Source organism: Pongo pygmaeus, chromosome 4 (genome assembly GCF_028885625.2).
Source record: "Pongo pygmaeus isolate AG05252 chromosome 4, NHGRI_mPonPyg2-v2.0_pri, whole genome shotgun sequence".
NCBI lineage: Eukaryota > Metazoa > Chordata > Mammalia > Primates > Hominidae > Pongo > Pongo pygmaeus.
Window position 1 is genome coordinate 44,444,120 of NC_072377.2, and position 12,844 is coordinate 44,456,963.

A 12,844-nucleotide genomic window follows, 5' to 3' on the forward strand; every position below is an offset into this window, starting at 1 on the left:
TCTCTTTATTTAGTTACCTGTGGCAGGTAACTATTTTCCTACTGGTGTGCTATATCTGGTGCAATCCCTGTATTTGGTTTTGGAAAAGATATTGATCAGCACTTCGCCCCTTTAGTACTCTGAGATAAGCTAGGCACTAGAGAAGAGAGAATGACTTTATATTAAAAATTATTCACTTTAAGGAAAAATACAGGAGAAACAGTTAAGTAGTCATTCTTTTTTTTTTAAATTATACTTTAAGTTCTAGGGTACATGTGCACAACATGCAGGTTTGTTACATATGTATACAAGTTCCATGTTGGTGTGCTGCACCCATTAACTCGTCATTTACATTAAGTATATGTCCTAATGCTATCCCTCCCCCCTCCCCCTACCCCACGACAGGCCCCAGTGTGTGATGTTCCCCTTCCTGTGTCCAAGTGTTCTCATTGTTCAATTCCCACATTTGAGTGAGAACATGCGGTGTTTGGTTTTTTGTCCTTGTGGTAGTTTGCTGAGAATGATGGTTTCCAGCTTCATCCATGTCCCTACAAAGGATATGAACTCATCCTTTTTTATGGCTGCATAGTATTCCAGTATTCATTCTAATACACTCCCTTACTCCCATTTTCCCTCAGTTTTTTCTCTGAAGTGATTGTTTTTATTTCTTCTTGAGCATCACTCCCCAAGGCAAGGAAACAAAAGCTGGGAGACTTGACAGGAAGATTCATGTTCTTCCTACAGAGGTAGGTTTTATCTAGAGGAATCAAGTAGGCCAAGGAATCAAGTAGGCCAAGAGGCTCACTGAGCAAGTCCATCAATATTGGTAATCAGTAAGACTAGGAAGTGCACGATTATGAGGCTGAGCAGCATGGAAATACACTTAGTTGGGGTAGAGATGATTGAACGGGGAAATATTCAGAAGTACGATAGGAGATGGCCAATTTGAGATGTCACTAAGGTAGAAGGAAATCTGCTGGGGTGGTCTAGCCCTAGAGAAGAAAATTTAAACACAGTGCAAAGGGTTCAGTTTTATAAGGGAAGTTGGAGTGAGAGGCATGCTAGCTGAAGTCACCATAGAAGGGAAATGAAAGCCAAAGTCTAACCAGCTAGCATACATGGAAGAAGTACAGGTTCTGGGCCTGTACGTGTGCTGAGATGAGACTTGGCCATGGTACTTCCTGGATCTGGTTGATAGGTATAAAGAGAATTTAGGATGACCCAGCAGTTCAAGTCTATGAAACATGATTTCATTCCAGCCTAACTGGTATACTAATTCCTACAGTTAGGCCTGATCCTGCAGAAGGACTTACAGCATAATCCAAATGAAGAGGTAGTAGAGGAGGCAAAAAAGGAAAAAAAGGCTTATGTTACAAAGATAACATTTATTTTTTTCCCCTTAAAGTTTGGTTTTAGGGAATATAATTGTAGGATAAAAGAGTTCACTAATGTCTAAAACTGACCCAGGAGGTATTTGACTATAAGGCATAACATTTTAAGCTTATTACTATATATTATATTATATTATATGATAATATATAAATAATTTATAATATAATTTATATTATAATTTATATATAATTTATAATATAATTTATATATAATTTATATAAAATAATTTATAATATAATTATAATATAAAATGTAATAATTATATTATAATATAATTATAATGTAGTATAATAATATTATAATAATGTGTATATTATATTATATTATGTTATATTATATTATATTATATTATATTATATTATATTATAATTTCCTTGAGGGAAAGCAAAGTGTAGATAGATACCCTTGGATAACTTTCAGAAAAGTTCTATAGGACAATAAGGGGGCCAATAATTTGAAGCAACAAGTCTGGTAGGAGGTCCTGCTATGACAATGTAGTTAGAAAAATGACACAATATTTTATAATTTAGTTATAAGTGGGTAAGGCCTGAGACACACAGGCTATGCAAAATGTTGGTATACATAAGTAAAATTTCCTTAGTGACCATTTTAGCTTAATTTCATTTGTTTTTGCTTTTAGTTGGTGAATTCTTCGCAGTGCATTTTATGTTAGAGCAATGGCCCCACAACTTAGCAGCATGAGTGTTCATCTGTGCTGTCAAAATCATAGGCACATTGAAATTTATTGTCCCCTTGTCTGTTTTGTTAAATAACTATTCAGATAACATTCACTCAGATTGTTATTTATTAATCCAAATAAAATGATCAAGAAACTAAGAGTTGAAACTACTTCAACATGGGTACTTTTTATTAAGAAAAGTATATTTAATTTGAGAATAAGAATTTTTTTAGTGTTTTCTCTCTGAAGCCATAAGATATTTGAATTTGAAGTGATACGTTGTTTTATTTATAAGAATGTTTTGTTTGTTTGTTTCTTTTTAAAGAAATATTGCATGATTTCCATCACATCACTATTGCTTCCTTCTTGGAAAAATTATTTGCTTGGTTGAATTTCCCAACCTTTAAAGAGAACCTTGTAAATGTATAGGTTATAGTTATTTTAAGAGGATTGCAACATCTCTCATTTCATACCATCATTTCAGTGAGGTCTTCTCCCTTCCTGCCCCCCAGTCCTACTTTATTTCTTATTTTCTGCACTGGTTTGTAAAATCTGCTTAAAGATACAGGTTTGTCAGATTATTTTTTGTCCACTTCAATTATTATCATTTGGGAAGATGGTCAGACTGAATGACTTAATTTACCTAATCCCAAGTTTCTATTTGTGGTCATTGAGTCTTTCCAGTTTTAGACCATTACATTAAATTCTGGAGATAAGTGGAAGACAAATGCATATTTGCTATAAAGTTAATTAAGAGGGTTAGACCAGAACTAAGACATTCATGGTTTCCTTAACCAATGCATTTTTTTAATTTAAAAAATAATTAAATTCATACCAACAAAATTCTTGGGATCATGATGAAACATAAAATGGTGAGCAAGTTTAGAAACAAATTCTTCTGTTCTATTATATTTGGAAGCAGACTTGTAAAATACCTTTTCTCTGCTCAACGCCCATCAGCTCACAATGCCTAATTGCTCTTTAAAATGACTTGTGGAGGGCATCAGGGAAGAGATGAAAAGGATTCAGAGATGGTGTAATAGGGTAGTGGTGTTATGGTTGAGATTATAGAAGACATTTTTCTAACTGTGTAGAAAAACATGGTTAAAAACTGTGTTTGCTGATTTTTAGTAAGTTAAATCAGTACTAGGTAAAACTAAATGTCAAACTATTGAAAAGCTAGAAAAGATACCATCTCCCTCTTGGATTTGAGAAATGGCCATTGGACAGAACCACAATAGAGTTTTAATTTTAGTTTCAACTTAATTTAATTCACTAGAAAGCTTTTGTCTATGGATGCTTTTATTTTAACTAAAATACTCATTACATGTTGTTGGGTAATAATTTGAAATTGAGAAATTTTAAAAAATAATCAAGTTTTCAAATTGTGGCTATTCTTCTTTAGAGTGCTCTGCCAAATACCTCTAGATTATATTGACTAGATTAGAGTTTAGAATTTCAAGTGGCCTTTTACTGTTTGTTTTTGTATTTTTTTCTCTCCAACCCAATTATTTTACTAAATTTTTCCAATATGTAACGTATTTAGATGGTTCACAATTCATAGAATAGAGAATTCAGAGAAACATCTCTCCTATTCCTGAAACTCAGCCACTCCTCTTCTCACAGACAACCAATATATTTCTTTTCAGAAATATTTGTATTACATACCTACATACACACTGACTTTTTTCATTTTTTATTTATTGACAGGACCCTATACTTTTTTTTTAACCTTAGAAGATATTAGAGATCCTCCCATATAGTAACTCCTTATTATTTATTATGGTTGCATGTTATTCCACTGTATAAACATATCATAATTTGGGGAGACAGGTTGTATTAGTCCATTTTCATGCTGCTGATAAAAACATACCCAAAACTGGGCAATTTACAATAGAAAGAGGCTTAATGGACTTACAGGTCCATGTGGCCGCACATGGCAGAAGGAGAGGCCTCACAATCAAGACACAGAGTGAAAGGCATGTCTCACATGGCAGCAATCAAAATAAGAGAGCTTATGCAGGGAAACTCCTCTTTCTAAAATGATCAGATCTTGTGAGACTTATTCACTCTCATGAGAGCAGAATGGGAAAGACCTGCCCCTATGATTCAGTAACTTCCATTAGGTTTCTACCATGACATGTGGGAATTCAAGATGAGATTTGGGTGAGGACATAGCCAAATCATATCACAAGTGGAAGAAGATGGTACAATAGAAGGCTCCACTCATTGTCCCCCTGGCAAGGACACCAATTTAACAACTATCTATGTAGAAGAAACACCTTCATAAGAACCTAAAATCAGGTGAGCCCTCATAGTACCCCATTTTATCTTCATATATCTGGAAGAAGCCCTGAAGAGGTAGAAAAGACAGTCCTGAATCACCAACACCACCCTTCCCCAGCCCCTGGCAGAAGTATGTGGTGCAGAGAACATCTCTAGGCACTGGGGGAAGGAGAACACAACAATTGGGAGGGATTGAGCTCAGTGCTGTCCTGTTAGAGCATAAAGGAAAGCTGGACAAAACTCAGCTGATGCCCTCCCACAGGGGGAGCATTTAAACCAGCCCTAGTGAGAGTGGAATCGCCAATCCCAGAGTGCCAAACTTGATTTCTAGCAAACTTTGCCACCATGGACTACAGTGCTCTGTGTCTCTAAAAGAAGTTGAAAGACAGTCTAGGCCATAAGGATGGCAACTTTTAGGCAAGTTCAAGTGCTGAACTAGGCCCAGAGACAGTGGACTCCAGGGGCACATGACCTATTGAGACACCAGTCAGGGTTGCTAAGGGAGTTGGTGGCATTAGCCCTCCCCTAAATCCAGGCTGCATACCTCATGGCTCCAAAAGAGACTCTTTCTATCTGCTTGAGGAGAGGAGGGGAAAGAGCGGGTAAGACTTTGTCTTGCATCTTCGATAGCAGCTTAGCCACAGCAGGATAGGGCATCAGTAAGAGTCATGAGGCCCCCGTTCCAGGATCTAACACCTGGACAACATTTAAGGACACACCCTGGACCAGAAGGGAACCCACTGCCTTGAAGGAAAAGACCCAGTCCTGGCAGCATTAATCACCTGCTATCTGAAGAGCCCTGAATAACCAGCCCCAATACCCAGGTACTATGTCAAGAGCCTTGAGTGAGCCTCTGAGACTTGCTGGCTTCAGGTGAGAATGAGCACATTACCAGTTGTGGTGGCTATAGGGCAAAACTTTTTCTGCTTGAGAAAATCAGAGGGAAAAGTAAAGGGGGCTTTGTCTTACACATTAGGTACCAGCACAGTCGCAGCGGGGTAGAGCACCAAGTGGGCTCTTGGGGCCCCTGACTCTAGGACTTGACTTTACTTTTGGATGGCATTATTGAATCTACCCTGAGCCAGGGGAGTGCTCACTGCCATGAAGAGTGAGTCCCAGGCAAGGCAGAATTCACTACAAACTGACTTAAGAGACCTTGGCCCTTAAGGGACATTGGTGGTAGTCTGGTGTTACTTCTTGTGGCCTGGGGTGGGGGTGGCTACAGAGTGAGTTTCCTCTGCCTTTAGAAAGGTGAAAAAAAGATGGGAACTAGTGGTTTGAGTGCCAGCTCAGCTACACTACAGTAGAACAACAGGTAGACTTCTAATATTTCTGATTATAGTCTCTGATTACTGGATGGTACCTCTGAACCCACCTGGGGAACAGAAGACCTTTCCACCCAGAAAGGAAAGACACTGGCTTGGCTGGTTTGCCACTGGCTGATTGTGGAGCCCCTGGGCTTTGGCTGAACATAGGCAGTACAGAGGGAGTTGTTACAGTAGGCCTTGGGTGAGACCCAGAGCAGTTACAGTGGTGGTGGCCATAGGAGTGCTTATGTCTTTTTACCCCCAGCTTCTTCACCCCCAGTATTAGAACAAAGAGAGAGACCCTGTTTGTTTAGGAGAAAGTGAGAGACAAGAAAGTGAAGACAAGATTCTGTGCTTGATAATCCAGAGAATTCTCCCGGACTTTGTCTAAGACCATCAGGGTGGTGTCTCTAAGAATCTGCAACAACCACAGTGTTACTAGGCTTGGGGTGCTCCCTAAAGCAGATACAGCTTAGATCACAACACCCAACTTCTTTCAAATATTTGGAAATCCTTCCCAAGAAGAAAAGCTAGAAATAAGCTCAGACAGTGAAGTCTACAATAAATACCTAACTCTTCAATGGCCAGACACCAACAATGTCTACTAGCGACAACATCATCCAGGAAAATATGATATCACCAAATGAACTAAATAAGGCACCAGAGACCAATCCTGGAAAAACAGAGATATGTGACCTTTCAGACAGAGAATTGAAAATAGCTGTGTTGAGGAAACTCCAAGTGTTCAAGATAACACAGCAAATGAGTTCAGAATTCTATCATATAAATTTAACAAAGATATTGAAATAATTAAAAAGAATCAAACAGAAATTCTGAAGCTGAAAAATGCAATAGGCATACTGAAGAATGCATTAGAGTTCTTCAATAGCAGAATTGATCAGGCAGAAGAAAGAATTAGTGAGGCTGAAGACAGGCTAAATGAAAATACAGTCAGAGGAGACAAAAGAAAAAAGAATAAAAAACAGTGAAGCATGCCTACAGGATCAAGAAAATAGCCTCAAAGGGGGCAAATCTGAGTTATTCTCCTTAAAGAGAAGATAGAGAAAGAGATGGGGTATATAGTTTATTCAATAGGATAACAGTAGAGAACTTCTTAAACCTGGAAAAAGGAATGAACATCCAAATACAAGGTTATAGAACATCAATGAGATTTAACCCAAAGAAGACTACCTCAAGGCATTTAATGATGAAACTCCCAAACATCAAAGTTAAAGAAAGGATTTTAAAAGCAGCAAGGGAAACAAAACAAAGAACTTACAATGGAGCTCCAATATGCCTGGCAGTAGAATTTTCACTGGAAATCTTACAGGCTAGAAGAGAGTGGCATGACATATTTAAAGTGCTGAAGGAAAAAAAAAACCTTTCACTGTAGACTAGTATATCTGGAAAAAATATCCCTCAGACATGGAGAACTAAAGACATTCCCAGACAAACAAAAGCTGAGGGATTTCATCAACACCAGACCTGTCATACAAGAAATGCTAAAGGTTGTACTTTGATCAGAAAGAGAAGGACATTAATAAGCAATAAGTACCAACCTGAAGGTACAAAACTCACTGGTGATAGTGAGTACACAGAAAACCTCAGAATATTATAAAACCGTAACTGTGGTGTGTAACATACTCTTATCCTAAGAAGAAAGACTAAACAATGTACCAATCACAAATAATAATTACAGCAACTATTCAAGACATAGATAGTACAGTAATATAAAAATAAAAACAACAAAATGATTAAAAGCTAGGGGGAGAAAGTTAAGGTGTAGAGTTTTCGTTTTTTTTTTTTTGCTTGTTTTTTCATTTGTTTATCCAGTGTTGTTATCAGGTTAAAATAATGGGTTACAAGATAGTATTTGCAAGCCTCATGGTAAACTTAAACTAAAATTATACAAGAAATACAAAAAATAAAAAATAAAAAGCAAAAAACTAAATCATATTACCAGAGAAAATCACCTGCACTAAAGGAAGACAAAAAGAAAAGAAAGAACCAGAAAATGACAAAATTGCAGAAGTAAGTCCTTACTTATCAGTAATAACATTGAATGCAAATGGACTAACCTCTCCAATCAAAATACAGAGACAGGCTGAATGGAGGAAAAAACAAGATCTATTGATCTGTTGCTTAGAAGAAACACACTTCACCTATAAAGATACACATACACTGAAAATAAAAGGATGAAGGAAGACATTCCATCCCAATGGAAATAAAAAAAGAGCAGGAGTCACTATACTTACATCAGACAAAATAGATTCCAAGAGAAAAACTATAAGAAGAAACAAAGAAGATCACTATATAATGATAAAGGAGTCAATTCAGCAAGAGGATATAACAATTTTAAATATATATGGACTTAACAATGGGTCACCCAGATATATAAAGCAAACATTATTAGACATAAAGAGAGAAATGGGCCCCAATACAATAATAGCTGGAGACTTTAACACCTCACTTTTAGCGTTGGACAGATCTTCCAGACAGAAAATCAACAAAGGAACATCAGACTTAATCTGCACTGTGATGGATCTAATAGATATTCACAGAATATTGCATTGAAGAGCTGCAGAATACACATTCTTTTCTTCAGCACATGGATCATTCTCAAAGAGAGACCATATGTTAGGTCAGAAAACAAGTGTTAAAATATTCCAAAAAATTGAAATAATATCAAGTATCTTCTCTGATCACAATGGAATAAAACTAGATATTAACAAGAGGAATTTTGGAAACTATACAAATGTGTGAAAATTAAACAATATGCTCCTTAGTGATCAGTGGGTTAATGAAGAAATTAGAAGGAAATTGAAAAAAATTTTGAAACAAATGATAATGGAAACACAGCATACCAAAACTGATGTGATATAGCAAAAGCAGTACTAAAAGGCAAGTTTATAGTTATAAGTGCCTACATCAAAAAAGAGGAAAACCTCCAAATGAAAAGTCTCACCATACATCTTAAATAACTAGAAAAGCAAGAACAAACCAATCTAAAATTAGTTGAAGAAAAGAAATAATAAATATCAGAGCAGAAATAAAAGAAATTGAAATAAAAAACCCAAAAGATTAATGAAACACAAAGTTGGTTTTTTGAAAAGTGAAACAAAATTGACAAACCTTTAGACATACTCCTTAAGAGAAAAAGAGAGCAGATACAAATAAAATCAGAGATGAAAAAGGAGACATTATACCTGATACTGCAGAAATTCAAAAGATCTTTAGTGGCCAATATGAGCAACTATATGCCAAGAAATTGGAAAATCTCAAAGAAATGGAAAAATTCCTAGACACATAAAACATGCATACATATGTACCTAACCTGCACATTGTGCACATGTACCCTAAAACTAAACTATAATAAAAAACAAAAAACTTACCCAAATTGAACAGGGATGGGATCTAAAACTTGAATTGACCCCCCCCTAAAAAAGTAATGATATTGAACCCATTATAAAAAGTCTCTCAGTAAAGAAAAGCTTGGGGCTTGATGGCTTCCTTGCTGAATTCTACCAAACATTTAAAAAACAATTATTATCAATCCTACTCAAACTATTTCAAAAAATAGAGGAGGATGGAATGCTTCCAAACTCATTCTTCGAGACCAGAGTTACCCTGATAGCAAAAACAGACAAAGACACATCCAAAAAAGAAAACTACAGGCTAATATCTCTCATGAATATTGATACAAACATCCTCAACAAAATACTAGCAAACCTAATTCAACAATACATTAAAATGACATGACCAAGTGAGATTCATCCCTGGGATGCAAAGATGGTTCAACATACACAAATCAGTCAATGTGAAACATATCAACAGAATGAAGAATAAAAACCTTATAACCATTTCAATTGATGCTGTAAAAGCATTTGATAAAATTCAGCATACAATCATGATAAAAACCCTCAAAATCTGTGGATAGAAGGAAAAATACTTCAACATAATAAAAGCCAAGTACAGCAGACCCATAGCTAGTATCATACTCAATGGAGAGAAACTGAAAGCCTTTCCTCTATGATCTGGAACACGACAAGTATGCCCACTTTTACCACTGTTATTCAACATGGTATGGGAAGTCCTAGCTAGAACAATCAGAAAAGAGAAAGATGTAAAGGACATCCAAATTGGAAAGAAAGGAGTCAAATTATCCTTTTTTGTAGATGATATATAATCTTACATTTGGAAAACACTGAAGCTTTCCACAAGAAAACTATTAGAATTGATACACAAACTCAGTCAAGTTGCAGGATACAAAAACAACATGAAAAATCAGTAGCATTTCTATATGCCAACAGTGAACATGTGAAAAAGAAGTGAAAATGTGATCACATTTGCAATAGCCACAGAAAAAACTAAACACCTAGGAGTTAACCAAAAAGAAGTGAAAGATTTATACCATGAAAACTATAAAACACTGATAAAAGAAATTAAAGAGATCATCAGGAAATGGAAAGATATTCCATGTTCATGGATTTGAAGCACGAATATTGTTAAAATGTCCATACTAGCTAAAGCACTCTACAGATTCAATGCAATCCCTATCAAAATACCAACGATATTCTTCGCATAAATAGAAAATACAATTCTAAAATTTATATGGAAAAACAAAAGCCCCAGAATAGCCAAAGCTATCCCAAGCAAAAAGAAGAAAACTGGAGGAATCACATTACCTGACTTCAAATAATTCTTAGAGTGATGGTAACCAAAACAGCATAATACTTGCATAAAAACAGACACATCAACCAATGGAACAGAATTGTGAACCCAGAAACAAATCCACACATCTACAGTGAACCCATTTTCTACAAAGGTGCGAAGAACATAGACGGAGGAAAAGACAGTCTCTTCAATAAATGGTGCTGGGAAAACTGGATATCCATATGCAGAAGAATGAAACTAGAACCCTATCTCTCACCACATACAAAAATCAAATCAAAATGAATTAAAGTATTCAATCTAAGACCTCAAAATATGAAACTACTACAAGAAAACATTGGGGAAAATATCCAGGACATTTGTCTGGGCAAAGATTTCCTGAGCAATACTTCCCAAACAGAGGCAGCCAAAACTTCAATGAACAAATGAGATCACATCAAGTTAAAAAGTTTCTGCACAGCAAAGGATGCCATTATCCAAGTGAAGACACAACCCACAGGATGAGATGAAAAGGTTTTACACTACCCATCTGACAAGGAATTAATAACCAGAATATATTAAAAACTCAACACTATTGGAAAAAAACTAATAATTTGATCACAAAATGGGAGAAAGATCTGAATAGACATTTCTCAAAAGAAGATATTCAGATGGCAAACAGGCATATAGTAAGGTGCTCAACATCATTAATCATCAGAGAAATGCAAATCAAAACCACAATGAGATATGATCTCCAGTTAAAATGGCTTACGTCCAAAAGACAGGTTATAACAAATGCTGACAAGGATGCAGAGAAAAGGGAAAACTTGTACACTGTTGGTGGGAATGTAAGTTAGTACTATGGAGAACATTTTAGAGGTTCCTTACAGAACTAAAAATTGACCTGTCATATAATTCAGCAATACCACTGCTGAGTATGTACCTGAAAGAAAGGAAATAAGCATATCAATGAGGTATCTGCATTCATATGTTTGTTGTAGCATTTTTTACAGTAGCTAAGATTTGGAAGCAGCCTAAGTGTCCAATAACCTAAATGTCCATCAACCTAAGTGTCCAGCAGCCTAAGTGTCCATGAATGGATAAAGAAAATGTGGCATATATACAAAATGGAGTACTAGTCAACCATAAAAAAGGAGATCCTGTCATTTGCAACAACATCGATAGAATGGTAGATGATTATATTAAGTGAAATATGCCAGACCTAGAAGACAATCATTGCATGTTCTCACTTATTTGTGGGATCTAAAAATCCAAACAATTGAGTAATTGACATAGAGAGTAAAATGATGGTTACCAGAGACTGGGAAAGGCAGCAGGGAGTTGGGGGTGGGGGAAGATGGGATATTTAATTTGTACAGAAAAATTAGAAAGATGAATAAGACCTACTATTTGATAGCACAATATAGTAACTGTAGTCAATAATAACTGAACGTTTAAAAATAACAAGTGTAATTGGATTGTTTGTAATACAAGGGATAAATGCTTGAGGGGATGGATACCCCATTCTTTTGTCTTCTCTGTGTATTTTCAAATAGCCTGTCTACAAATTTACTGATTATTTATTCTGCTTGATCGATTCTGCTATTGAAGGACTCTGATGCGTTCTTCAGTATGCCTATTGCAGTTTGCAGTTCCAGAATTTCTGATTGGATTTTAAAAATTATTTGATCTCTGTTAAATTTATCTGATAGGATTCAAAATTCCTTCCCTGTATTATCTTAAATTTCATTGTGCTTCCTCAGCACAGCTATTTTGACTTACATATAAGGTTGCCTATTTCTGTCATACTGGGATTGGTCTTTGGTGCCTTATTTAATGATTGTTTGGTGAGGTAGTATTTTTCTGGATAGTCTTGATGTTTGTGGATGCTTGTTGATGTCTGCTCAATGAAGAGTTAGATATTTATTCTAATTTTAAGTCATGGCTTGTTTGCCCCTGTCCTTCTTGAGAAGGTTTTCCAAGTATTCAAAGGGAATTGAGTATTGTGATCTATGTTTTTGGTTACTGCAGACATATCTGCATTAGGGAATACCTAAAGTCCAGCAATACAGTGACTCTTGCAGGCTCGTGGAGGTATTACCTTGGTGCTTTTGTGTAACATCTGGGAGAATTTCCGAGATTACCAGGCTGAGTCTCTAGTTCTCTTCTTTTACTTTACCCCAAACATTCTATGAACATTCCCGTAAAAACTGTTGTGTGGACATAGGTTTTTATTTATCTTGGGCAAATATAATATCTACAAATGAACCTGTTCAGTTATATGGCAAATGTATGCTTAACGGTATAAGAAACTGCCAAACTATTTTCCAAAGTGGCTATACTATTTTGCATTATTTTTAACAATGTACCAGAGTTTCCTTCTGTTGCTTTCACTCTCCTCAAGAACACTGGGTATTATCAGTCTTACTCATTTTTACTTTTCCAGTTAGTGTGTATAGTGTCTCGTTGTTTTGATTTTCATATCCCTGATGACTAATGATGTTAAGCATTTTTTTGTGTGTTGTTATCAGTATGCCTTTCTAATGAAATT